The sequence below is a fragment of the Octopus bimaculoides genome, chromosome 2, assembly GCF_001194135.2.
Source record: "Octopus bimaculoides isolate UCB-OBI-ISO-001 chromosome 2, ASM119413v2, whole genome shotgun sequence".
Lineage (NCBI taxonomy): Eukaryota > Metazoa > Mollusca > Cephalopoda > Octopoda > Octopodidae > Octopus > Octopus bimaculoides.
Genome location: NC_068982.1, coordinates 121,235,898 through 121,247,706, shown reverse-complemented (window position 1 = coordinate 121,247,706; position 11,809 = coordinate 121,235,898). Strand labels below are relative to the sequence as shown.

The 11,809-nt window shown below is 36.3% G+C and overlaps 1 protein-coding gene across 1 annotated transcript in view; it reads right to left on the bottom strand.

Annotated features, from left to right (window-relative positions):
- The window catches only part of LOC106876558 (uncharacterized), a 262,972-nt gene that overhangs the window by 210,175 nt on the left and 40,988 nt on the right, over window positions 1-11,809 (bottom strand). The window lies entirely within an intron of this gene.

The following is an 11,809-nucleotide window of genomic DNA, read 5'->3' as shown; positions in this document are numbered from 1 at the left end:
TATATATATATATATATATATATATGTATGTATGTATGTATGTATGTATGTATGTGTGTGTGTGCATATGTTTGTGTGTGTGTGTGTGTGTGTGTGTGTCCCAACATTGTTTGACATCGATGCTGGTGTGTTTATGTCCCCGTAACTTAGTGGTTCGGCATAAGAGACTGATAGAATAAGTACTAGTCATAACAGCAATATATAATAATGATAGTGTCTGAGGCAATATCATGTGAATTAATATAGTAAAATGGTACTAAAATACCTGAGGCAACTACAATTAATTAATATAGTACAGTGGTACTATGGTACTCAAAGCACTTCAGATACTATAGTATAGTAGTACTATAGTACCTGAAACAATAACAGTTGAATTAGTATAGTACAGGCATGGCTGTGAGAAAAGGTGAAGGCACAGGTGTATGGTTAAGAAGTTCACAAGTGGTTGGGAGTTTGGTCCCACTGTGTAAATGTTGTTAGCTAACATTCTATACTATAGCTTTGGGTCAGCTAATACTTTGTGAGTGAAATAAGAGGAAACTAAAGACAGCTGTCATATACACACACAGACATGCACACATGTGCACACACAAACACATATACACATGCACATCTATCTATCTAGCTAGCTAGCTAGCTAGCTAGAATGTCTACCTACCTATCTATCTATCTATCTATCTATCTATCTATCTATATATATATATATATATATATATATATATATATATATCATCATCATCATCATCATCATCATCGTTTAACGTCCGCTTTCCATGCTAGCATGGGTTGGACGATTTGACTGAGGACTGGTGAAACCGGATGGCAACACCAGGCTCCAGTCTAATTTGGCAGAGTTTCTACAGCTGGATGCCCTTCCTAACGCCAACCACTCAGAGAGTGTATATATATATATATGTGTGTGTGTGTGTGTGTGTGTGTGTGTATGTGTGTGTGTATGTGTGTGTGTGTGTGTGTGTGTATAGAGAGAAAAATAGATAGATAGATAGATAGATAGAAATTTGGTTATTAGTGACAGCTGTAGTATTTGAAGCAAATAATTAACATATTCAACTGAAATTGGATGTGTTGTCTAGATTGCCTTTAAACTGCTTATTAATGTCCAGAGACACCATCTCATGTTAATGATACATGCTCATTAAGCACTGACTGTATCAGTTGATGAAATGATTGTTTGCACTGGTGGATGGCACTACTATTTCATGGGATTTCACAGTTTCTACAGATCATCAGTGGCAGCCCAGCCTTGCATTGAATGCCAGAACAAAAACCAGTCAAACCAATATAGTACAGTAATAGCCAAACAGCAAGTGATGCCGCAAAAATCTGCTGGGTTTTGAATAAATTAGCTATTAAAGATAGCAGCAGTATTTGCAATGAGTAATATTTAGTACATTCAATTGTTACCAAGTAACTTGCAGGACAAGACCCCTCAACTGGAACAGAAAAAGGTGTCTTGCATTGGAGAAGTAACAAGGTTACCTCAGGTAGAGAGAGAGAGGAGAGAGAGAGTAGTTGATGAAGATGTGATGCAGAGGGGACTGGGGCCAATAAAAATGAAAAGATGGGGAATAATGTAGTCACCATCATCATCATCGTTTAACGTCCGCTTTCCATGCTAGCATGGGTTAGACGATTTGACTGAGGACTGGCAAGCCAGAAGGCTGCACCAGGCTCCAATCTGATCTGGCATAGTTTCCACAGCTGGATGCCCTTCCTAATGCCAACCACTCTGAGAGTGTAGTGGGTGCTTTTATGTGCCACCGGCACAAGGGCCAGTCACACAGTACTGGCAATGGCCACGCTCAAAAGGTGTTTTTTACGTGCCACCTGCACAGGAACCAGTCTGAATGAATGATGGGATGATCACAGCTGAAATGTTTTTTAGTGTAAGTCTGTTGAATGAGGACCAACCTGGGATTAAACAGCAACAATGACAACAATTAAGGATTATAAACCAATGAAAGAAGCTAAATATAGTGCTGTAGTACTATAGGGTGGGCTCTACTAACTGAGTTTAAAGTAAATGAACTTGCATTGTATAGGGATACTATAATGGTATTGCAATCCCTGAGATAATCCTTTCTGCTATAGGTACAATTTATTTCATCGACCCAGGAAGGATGAAAGGCAAAGTCGACCTCGGTGGAAATCGAACTCAGAACATAAGGACAGATGAAATGTCACTAAGCATTTTGCCTGGCAAGCTAACCATTTTGCCAGCTCACCACCTTCAGTAATCCCTGAGATAATAACAGCTGATTAGTGTGGTATAGTGATACTATAAGGAGAACTGTAATGTCTGTTGTAATAGCAGCTGAAGTAATATGGTGTTGTGGTATTATAGTGAAACCATAGTACCTGAATTTGTATGGGACAAAATTACTATGATGGACTCTCCTGTTGTGGTGCAATTTTTTGCTGAACAATCTGCACAGATGATTTGTTTATAGTGATCAAATGTTTGTGCCATACATTACCTTACTCCCTCCAACAGATCAATGTTTACTGTACAAGTAGACAGTGTGCTACATGTCAGATGTTGAAGTGATCCCAGAGCATCATGAAATGAAGTGTTTTGCACAATAACACAATGAACTGCTTGGTCTGGGAATCGAAACCACAATCTTGCAGTCATGAGAGCATTCTCACTACCATTCTACACACTTTCACAGAATTACTATAATGCTTGATATAACAGCAGCTAAATTAGTATAGTATAATGATTCAGGAAGACTAGTAAGTCAGTTAATATCAACTAAATTCCTATCTCAAATAAAACTTTTCAAAAAGAGTCATTTAAAAAAATAAATTATTGAAAAGTAATTTAGATTTTCTTCAGCTGTGCCAAACTTTGCTTTAGATTGATAACAATCAGAGATAATGTGTCCATTCTCATGACAAAGATTGAAAACAAAATAGAAAAACTTTTTAGCCAGTTCCTTTAGTTCATTACGAATTCCCTTTGTTAATGTTTGCAATCAATATTCTACTGGTAAAGAGATCAATATTTCTTAAGGCTGGTATTAGATTGAATTTAAGTTTGAAATATCTCAGCTGACATTGTAAAATAGATAAGTTTTAAATGGAGATGGATAATCACTCTAATTCTAAATCAGAACTCTATCAAACTATATTGAAAAACAACTTTTAAATTGCTAATTATTCCTTCAATAGTTTTACATCTCTGTATACTAACAGTCAATATAAATGGTGGTTGGTTGGTTGGTTGATATTTTCAGTCACACTTTATATCGGATGGTGAGAATGGGAAAGAGAATAAATGAGAAATAGAGAAAGAGTTAACATAGGAAGTGCAGGACGATTGCACATATGGGGATTGGTGGCAGGCAGTGATAACTTTCCGAAAAATACACGTTTTTAACGAAACTTTGCAGAGGTATTTTCTCAGAGATGTAGATTGCTAATATATTGATAAAATTTAGAAAAATAAAAATATAACAATATAAATTTATTGCAAGTATGCAAATGAATAATTTGTTTTATTTAATTATATCTTAAAGTATAAATTTTGAAAATTAGTATTATTTTCATTATTTCGTATAATCACCATGAAATTTCATAAAGTTAAATTATAATAATTGTATGAATGTCATATTTCCTGATATTACCCGTAGTGGTGAAAGTATACTTCCAAAGTTACACATTATATGATGGATAACACTCTAATTTGTTATATAATAGATATCAACAATCTCTTGGCTGTTACTGTTGTTGTTTCACCTCAGGTCAGTCCTAATTTACAGACTATGATCAAAGATGTTCCAGAGTCAAACATTTCATCTTTTTATAGTTTTGCTCTGTATAGGATGTATTATCTCATGCATCCTTCCCTTTTGAAGAAGGTAGTATATGATTTTAGGGAGATTTGGTTACCATTTCTAGAAGGTAGAGTGACCATGTATGTCCTTTTAGTAACTTATAGTCCTTCATTAATGGTATTGTTGTTGTTTAAACCCTGTCAGCTATGATCCAATAGACCTATGCTTAAAGACAATCTAGCCATGATCGTTCCATCTTTTATTCAGATATATTGTATCTGAAACAATATTATTCAATGTGTTCTATATTGAAGATGCTGGAGTAGGATTTGAGAGATACTTAGTTGCTTTTTCTAGCAGGCTAAATGCACTGACCCTCCTCCCAACAAAGACATAAAACAGAAAATCATTAAAATATTCCCTTGTCAGCTCAGAAAGTAGTTGGTTGTATGAAATGATTGAGAGTGGTTCCTATTGTTCTGTTACATTGACCCACAAGTCACTCACTCAGAATCAATCTGATTGATCTGAGATACCCAACAGTAATAATAAATTAATTATAGAACATTACCAATATGCTTTCAATTAAGCATTAGTATTTACTTAATTACCTGATTAACATGACATTATTACTAGGCACTATTCACTAATAAGACCAAAAGCCAATCCAGCTGATGAAAGTTTTGTAATTTGTTTTTCATAAAGTGCCTAGTATATTCTTGCACCTAATGTCAACTTCAACATTTTTATTTGGTACAGTAAAGTCTTTTATTTTTAGCTGGACAAAGCAAATATTTTTTAAATATAGCTTAGATTTCTTCAATCTCAGTTTAGATAAATATCCTTGCTAATGTTCTGCATTAACACTTCAGCATTCAGATTACTTTTTCAAATGTAATATTTGTTTATTCACATTGTTTTGAATTAATCATGCATTATCTTGAAGCTTTGAGATTTCAATGATGTGATTATTTTTAAAGTGACATAGTAGAGTTAGTGTGAGAGACCAAATCTAGCTGGGTTCAATATAAAAAGAAGTAGAATATTTAGGCTGAATATGGTCAGTTAAAATGCTAAAGAATTAAATGCTGCCTAAGCTAACAAGTATATCAGCATTTCAACATTATAGCTTCAATTCCACATTATACCATCACTTCTACAGTATATTATCATTTCATCTTTGTTTATATTTTTACATAGATACTACAGACAGAACTCCCTTCAGTAGTGCAAATTTGAAGAAGTCTGGTGAATAATTTATAACTTCTAACAAGTTTCCTGGATAGCAACAATCAACAATTATTCTTTTAATTATACCTTCTGAGATTTAAAGATAAAAGTTCATTGATTAGTAACACTGAAATTTACATATATATGTAGATTTTATCTTCACAGAACTGTAGGCTCTACTCATTAGAAGTTGAAAAAAAAAATTAATATACATTATTTCAGTCTACCATAATTGCTGTACATTTGTCATAGGTACAGGTGTGATTGTGTGGTTAAGAAGCTTGCTTCTCCAACATGTTTCAGGTTCAGTCTCACTGTATGGCACCTTGAGCAAGTGTCTTCTTCTATAGCCTTGGGGAAACCAAAGCTTTGAGAGAGGATTTGAAAAAAGGAAACTGAAAGAAGCCCATTGTGTGTGTGTGTGTGTGTGTGTGTGTGTGTGTGTGTGTGTGTGTGTGTGTGTGTGTGTGTGTGTGTGTGTGTGTGTGTGTGTGTGTGTGTGTGCGCGCACATGTGTGCCTATGCGTCTGTGTTTGTTTCCCCACTCCCACATGACAACTGATGCTGATGTGTTTATATACCCTGTAACTTAGCAGTTTGGCAAAATGGACCGACAGAACAAGTACTAGGCTTTAAGAAAGATAAGTACTGGGGTTTATTCATTTGACTAAAATTCTTCAAGATGGTGCCCCAGCATGGCTGCAGTCTAATGACTGAAACAAGTAAAAGATAAAAGATACATGTCTATGTATGTATGTGTGTGTTTGTGAAATAAACATCTGGCCAAAGAAAATTTGACCCAGCAAAACCTGTCTGACCCATGCAAGCATAGAAAAATGCACTTTAAAATAATGAGAAGGAGGACAATTGTCTAAGCGAACAGAGTTGTTAGAGCATATCATATTTATTTTATGTACATGACACACACTAATATCTACTGTACACAGATTCATTTGTTCAAACAGTTCTAGAACATGTACACAATCAAGACTATAGGGTATACACCTTGATGAATACTAAAATCAGATTTTGCCAAAGTAACCACATCATGTTTGCTTTTGTTCAATATTAAATCATATCAAAAACAGAAAATGTAAATTAAATTCATAAAAAAAAAAAACATGTATATACTTTGTTAATAACTAAAAACTTTTCACTCATGAAATGGAAAAGTCAACAAACTATAAGAGCATAGAAATATAAAGTACGTTATGGTTTACTATTGTGTGAAGTAATTTGCTATAGTATAACATGTGATGTTATCATGATTTATTATTGTCATATATATGTATACATATATATACTTTTACTCTTTTACTCGTTTCAATGATCTGACTGTGGCCATGCTGGAGCACCGCTTCAAAGGGTTTTAGTCAAACAAATTGACCCCAGGACTTATTTTTTAAAGCCTGGTGCTCATTCTATCAGTCCCTTTTTTGCCAAACCACTAAGTTACGACGATGTAAATACCAACACTGGTTAACAAGCGGTGATTATAGGGACAAACACAAACACACACACATATAGATCTATACATACATATATATAACTACATTTTAAGTTAAGCAACAAAAATTCAATAGGTTATAGCAATACGTACATTTCGTACAAGCTCCATTTATTCATGTAGTGAGAACACCACAGAAAATACAATGAAAATGTACTCCTCAGCTGCATAATGGAATTTCATTTTAGAAAGTCATTTTAAAGATGTTTGCAAAAAACAAGAGTAAGAGAAGAAAATACATCTCGACTATGCTGCTGTTTCACAGACAAGTGAATCAAACAAGAATTTAAAATCTAATTGCCAATTAGATTTTAAATTCTTGTTTGATTCACTTGTCTGTGAAACAGCAGCATAGTCGAGATGTGTTTTCTTCTCTTACTCTTGTTTTTTGCAAACATCTTCAAAATGACTTTCTAAAATGAAATTCCATTATGCAGCTGAGGAGTACATTTTCATTGTATTTTCTGTGGTGTTCTCACTACATGAATAAATGGAGCTTGTACGAAACGTACGTACTGCTATAACCTATTGAATTTTTGTTGCTTAACTTCAAATTTTATTCACCAAATCTCTTGATTTTGTTTTTGGTTTTTATCCTACCAAATTCTGGTGCCTCAAGCATTTTAAGTACCACGTTTAATCTTTTGATTAAATCTATATTATTATATATAACTACATGTGGGTCGTTGGCGATTTTTTCCCTTCATCTTCTTTTTCTCATATATGGGTACAGGACGTCACCAACAGTAAACAACATGAAATACAAAAACAAATGAGTTAAATATGCAAATAATGAGAGTAAAAAAGGGACAAGTAATACAAAGAATAACCCTTCACCAGTTGTCAGCTGTCAATCTACTCCCCATTTCGAGCAATATATATATCTATATATATATATATATATACATACAGGGTGCAGCGAATACATTGTCGTCTAAATTGCACAAAAATGGAAATAATACTGACATCTCATTTTAACAGATATGTTTATCAAAATTATATTAAAATATTTTGAAATATTAAAGAGTAAATCTATTTAATAAAATCGCGATTGGCTTCAACCACGGCCTCCAGACAACTTCAGAATCTCCTGCAACTCTTCTGGGTGGTCTCCTTGTTTAAGTTGGTGAATGCTGCCATAATCCTTGCCTTCGGTTCATCTTTGGTGTTACAAGGAGTTTTGTTAGTCTTTCACTCAATTGTACCCAACACATAATGATCAAGGGTATTGCAGTCTGGGGAGTTAGGTAGTCAGATGTTAGGAGTGATGTGGTCACAGAAATTGTCTGACAGCCATTACAGGGTTCTCCTGCTTGTGTAGCATGGCACGGAGTCCTGTTGCCAGATACAGGATCTTCCAGCAGCCAACCTCTTGATCCAGAGCAGCATACCTCCTCTAGGCACTTGATGTAGGCCTCCGTGTTGAGTCTGAGGCTGTGTAGGAAGATGAATGGAGGCATAATGTTGCCATCACTAGTGATCACTCCAAACACCATAATGTTGACTGGATGTTTGATTTTTATCGCTATTGGTACATGTTTTGGGGACATGGCAAGCCAACAGTTGTTCTGTGCTCAGCATCTGATCCTGGCAGAAATTTTTCTTGTCTGAGAAAAACCAAAGAATGTTTGGTTGGAGGGGATGCTTGAGTTTGTTCAAAAGCTCCGTAGTGCAGTCTTTCCTCTTGTCCTTGGTGGCGTGGGATAAAAATTGGCCCTTTCTCATCTTGTATGAGGAATACTGCATGTTTTCAATCACTACCTGCCTGGTAAGAAACTCAGACAATTCCATGTCTCTGACGATTGACCTGATTGACTTGGAGGGATCGTTATCAATCATGGCCTGGATCTCACTAACAAATGCAGGAGTTCTATTCTTATCAGAACGATCAGAGTGAGTTTTCCGAGCTGCTGCACCTTCATAATTACCATTAGACTCATCCAACTCTTTCTGAATCCTCTGCATTATCCTCAGATTGACACCTAAACGCTCTAAAATGTTCGTATTGGAGCTTCCAGCGCAAATGTGAAACAGTAGAGCATGTCGTTTCCAAATTTCTGGCAGAGCGAATTGCGTCGTGATGCTGTATTTCTCACAGATGGTGCCCAACTGACCTTACTTTACTGTGTAGTTGACAAACAATGCGCATGCGCGAAATTAAAAATATAAAATGATGACAATTTTCCCATCGCACCCTGTACATATACTAAGTAGTATCAAAAAGTTCCCGGACTAGTTCTGTAGCGCGCCAACAGATGGCAGTACACGGTTGCGTGCGCAGTGAGAGCTAGCAGGGATCTTCATGAGGCAGCGTTTACTTCGCAAGTGGTGAATTTTGTGTTTTGTGATCACGTGTATGCTGTAGTCTTCGATTTTGTCATGCACTGGAAGTTGGAAAAAAGAGCCAACTTGAAATTTTGCGTTAAACTTGGGAAGTCTGCTGCAGAGACATTGAGCATGCACTGGCAAGCTTACAGCGACGCGTCAGTGGGTCGTAAGCAATGTTTTGAGTGGTACGGGCGCTTCAAAAGCGGAATAACGTCCCTGGAAGACGATGAGCGATATGGAAGACCTGCCACAAGCGTCACGCCAGAAATGTAGAGAAAATTCATCAGCTTGTGCATGAGGGTCGTTGGAGAACAATCAAGGACATTGCCGATGTAGCTGGTCTGCTCTATGGGTTCCTGTAGGCAATCCTGACGTCTGAATTGAACATGCGACGTGTCTCTGCCGAGTTTGTACCCCGCCTGCTGACCACTGATCAGAAAGAACTCTGTTAAGATTTCCGTCATTATGCAGCTGATAATCCATCCGTCATGTCAAGATTTCACCACCAGCAGTTGTCACAACGGAAGAGACTTTCATCTCCACGACTTCCGCGGTATTGCACATTGAGAATTCGCCCCTCAGGACCAGATCGTCAATCGAAAGTTCTACTGCGACGTTTTGAAGCGTTTGAGAGAGAGGATTCGGCGAAAGCGCCCGGATCTGTGGATCTTAAATAATTGGATTCAGTTTTGTTTTGAAAACATCTGCATGCACCCCATGTTGGTCTATCAGGCTTTTGAAGGGATACTGAAGAGTTGTGACAATTACTTAAGTTTCAATTGGCTGGTTCTTTCGATTGTGACTTAGAAGGTAATTGTTTTCAGTTATGATAATAGGATTAGAATGAGAAAGGATAATTTCTAGTGCAGGCGGTTAAAACGGTACCATATGTGATGGAAAAGAAAGAAGAATACGGCTGGTGGGAACGACTCACTATTTAGTAACATAGTTACTATGATCTATTGAGTAATAACTATTGTTAGTATGGTTCATTATTGTATCATATACATTGTTAATACGATTAATATTTTTATAATACATAACTCATTATTATCCAGTATCTATTGCTATTATGACTCATGATTTTACAATATTTGTTGTTAGTTATGACTCATTATTGTGTAACATGTACTATTAGAATGATTCATTATTGTATAATATCAGGTTGAGTCAAATGTGCTTTCGTATTTTCACTGGCTATTTTTGGCAACTTGTATTATCTCATTAATTTGATACAACTTGTCCAATCGTTGCTGAATTGTTAATTCTTTATTTTCATATATAACAACTAAACATTAATTGCTTAGTCTTTATTTCACAGCTTTGGTAATGCATAGTGAAAAAATTGCAGCTAGAGTCATTTTACGCTACTTGTGAGGGAAAAGGTCTGAGTGCAATGGAAGCGGCAAAAGAAATAAATGATGTAGAAGACCTAGGAAATATCAAAGAATATATGGCATAAAACAGGTTCAGACACTTCAAGGAAGGTGACACCAGCCTTGAAGTGTCTGAACTAGTTTTGTACCACATGCTCTTTGATATTTCCTAGGTCTTCTATATCATTTACTTCTTTTGCCGCTGCCATTTCCTTGAAAACAAACCAAAGGCAGAGAGATCTGTTATGGAAGATGAGGCGTTGCTTGAAATGGGTGAACAACCAAACACAAGCACTTGTTCATTGTTGGCATAACTTGATCCTTCACAAAGCACTATCAATCAGCAACCCCATAAGCTAGACCTCATGAACATACGTTTTCAAGAAGCTCCACATGAACTGAACAATGACCAGGTTCAACGATGTGTGAACATTTGCAAACGACTGCTGACAAATCATCGAGATACTTGTTTTTTGCTATCGAATTATGACTGAAAATGAAAAATGAATCTATTGTTATAATTCTACTTAGAGAATTCAGTGGCTTCATTCTGGTCAGACTTCAGAATCTGTTGTCAAATAAGGGCATTTTGAACAGAAGGTCATGTTGTATATTTGGTGGAATTTCGAGGAGGTGTTGCACTTTGAACTTTTCCAAAATGGTCATGCAGTGAATGCTAACCTTTATGCTCAACAACTGCAGTAAGTGTATGATCTTTTGAAAGCCTGCGACTTGGCATTAGTCAACAGAAGACATACACTCCTGCATCATGACAATGCCCCAGCATACGCTGCCAATTTGGCCAAGTGCAAACTTGAGGAACATGAGGGGCTGAAAGTGCTGCCTCGCTCTGCCTGCAGTCCAGACCTTGCACCATCAGATTACCACCTTTTCCAAGCCGTGGCTCATTTCCTGCATGTATAGAGGTTCAACAATGTGGATGAGGTTGAAAACGGGTGCAGGAGGATTTTTATTTCTAAACCAGTGAAACGGTACAAGTGTGGAATTGAGCTTCCGGCATAACAGTGACAATACTCAGTAGAATTTGATGGAATATATTTTGATGTATAAACGCTTTTCATGCGTAATTTTTTGAAGTATTAATTAAAGCTTCAAATACGAAAAACTTTTGATTCAACCTTGTATATATATATATATTGCTAATATGGTTCATTATTGTATACTATATACTGTTAACATGGTTCGTTATTGTGTAATATATATTGTGAGGGTATGTGTGATGTATGTGTATTTTTAACTCAGTGGGAGCTTCAATCATTTCATTTTCAGAAGTAAACAGATAAAGGCACTAGGATAGAAAGAGGGTATACAGTGGAGATGAGAGGGAAAGGTATAGAAAGTAATTTACATCTATTTATATATATAGGCGCAGGTGTGACTGTATGGTAAGACCCTTTGCTTCACAAACCCCATGGTTTGGGGTTCAGTTTCAATGTGTGACACCTTGGGCAAGTGTCTTTTACTATAGCCTTGAACCGACGAAAGTCTTGTAAGTGGATTTGGTAGACGAAAACTGAAAGAAGCCCGTGGTGTATATATATATATAA